General features: G+C 46.1%; 1 pseudogene; it reads left to right on the top strand.

Annotated features, from left to right (window-relative positions):
- Positions 1-324: 324 nt before the first annotated feature.
- Positions 325-426, top strand: LOC141191515 (U2 spliceosomal RNA; annotated as a pseudogene).
- Positions 427-2,199: the final 1,773 nt, after the last annotated feature.

Raw genomic sequence — 2,199 nt, 5'->3', positions numbered from 1 at the left:
GCTACAGTCTGCAGGGAGCCTGCAGACTAGTAAGAAGGTGGACCGCCGCTTGTTTGTTCACTAATTAGTTATCCTCTCCCCATCCCCTTGTCTGCAGGTGCATGGGACATTGGGGGGGGAGGGGAGCATGTTTGAAAATAGGCAGACTCATGCAGATTAAAAATGCACGCTTGGGCTGCAGCTGCAACAAGCAGTAAAGTTGTGGGTTTTAAGGTGACTATTGATGAACAACATGTCCTCCTAAGGGAAGTCTTTGTCCCTATCCCTACAATGGGTGCCTTCTTGAAGACAGGGTGCAGTCATAGGCCAAAACCAATTCAGGTTATCGCTTCTCGGCCTTTTGGCTAACATCAAGTGTAGTATCTGTTCTCATTTAGTATATGTGCTTTGCTTTTACCAATATATTGTATTGCAATGTTATCTATCTATCTATCTTCCCACCTGCTTGTTTTCCCTCTATCCACACCCTCCTCTTCTTTGATTGACAGCTCTGGCTTCATAGAACCAGAGAAGGAAGGAGACAGAGGTAAAACAAGCAGGTGGGAAGGTGTATATAAAGGACTGGCCCACGCCGTGATCCACGGAGCGCTTGTACTTGGTTTCAACAGTCATTCTGTGCTGACAGTCCCTTTAAAATCAGTGTTTCCCAAACTCCAGTCCTCACGGCCCCCACAGGTCATGTCTTCAGGATTTCCATAGTATTGCACAGGCGAGAGAATTCCTGATTCCTTGATACTTTCATCACATGTGTAATACTGAGGAAATCCTGAAAACCTGACCTGTTGGGGGCCATGAGGACTGGAGTTTGGGAAACACTGCCTTAAATGGAGCGGTGCTGCAGTTTTATTATTCAACAATTAGCAGGATCCCCCAACAATTTCTTAAGCAATGAGAAAATGCAGTCCCTAATGATGTCCTCTGACAATAAGCGGATCACTGGACAGCAGATGCATTGGGTTCTGCATTTCTTGGAGAATGGGATGGGGCAGCTTCTGTCTTCTCAGTGATACAATCAGGAAGGAGATGCAGCGTGAGACAATCCCTGTCTAGATCTTTGATCTGATCATCAATACAGAGGGCTGATTGGTGAAGACAGAGGGAAAGGCTAATAAAATTATTAAAAAAAAACCTTAGTTTTTCGGCTGGCACTTCCTCTGGGGTCAGTATGCCAACCTCATTGACTTCATAGCACTTGCCAGAGTGGGCAGACACGATTTTATTGCCTTTACACATGTCACCTCCACACAGGGCGATGCTGCTACGACGCCTCTGTAGTGATCAAACGTGGAGTCAAACAGCAGGGCTTTAAGAGGGCTGCCCTTTTCAATCTTGGGACTAAAACACAAGAATAAGACATCCTGTTAAGGGGGATAAAGGTAAGTAACAGCGTTCAGTCCAGAGTGATGAATTCCAAAAGACAAAGTTTATTCCTCCATCACATAATGTTTCGACCTGTTATAGGTCTTTATCAAGTATATACAAAGACATACAGGGATACTGATCCCCTTTAAGGAAAATCAGTGGCCAGAACCCTTTAAATTCCCCTTAAATGGTCCAAAACTGAAACTGTGGGAACAGTATAATCCACTTAGGGTTCAGCAAACTTACAGTCAAGGGTTTGATAAAATGATCTACACCCTTGTGTCTCCAGAAAGCATAGCGTACGTTCACGTGCTGAAAATGCCGACCAGTGCTGGAGTGAGCAGAGGTCCGCAGCTTGTGACACTCCTGCTGTAGTGAAACTACAGGTCCCAGCAGGCTGACGGTCTCTCATCAAGTTATGCTGGGAGCCGCAGTTTCACAAATAGTGCTAGAGGATCAATGTCAGAAATATGAGGCTGCCACTAGGGTTTCTCCCACAAATATGTAATCGGACGTGGAGCAGATCTGCACGTGGATGAGCCATATTCTCTATCTGTGAACATACTACTCCTTCACTCAGATTCTAAGTGGTTCTGCAGCGCATCTGTGCAGAGCAAGCTGTCAATCAAAATCCAGGCCGGGTTTACAGCCGTCGCCCCTGATATAGCGAGCGGTGCTGTGATCCAAGACTGTAGCCGCTCCGTGCACAACGATGAGTGAAGGCCGGCGGCTGCAGGGAGGAAAGAAGTTAATTTTCTCCCGGTACCTACACTATCAATAAGGCGGCCGAGCAGCATTGTAACAATATTTATCTGCAGATTAACCCTATACCTGCAG

This window comes from Phyllobates terribilis, unplaced genomic scaffold (assembly GCF_046119375.1).
Source record: "Phyllobates terribilis strain yellow unplaced genomic scaffold, ASM4611937v1 Scaffold_46__1_contigs__length_10046794, whole genome shotgun sequence".
Lineage (NCBI taxonomy): Eukaryota > Metazoa > Chordata > Amphibia > Anura > Dendrobatidae > Phyllobates > Phyllobates terribilis.
The sequence above is the reverse complement of the archived record's forward strand: the minus strand, read 5'-3'. Positions and strand labels throughout refer to the sequence as shown.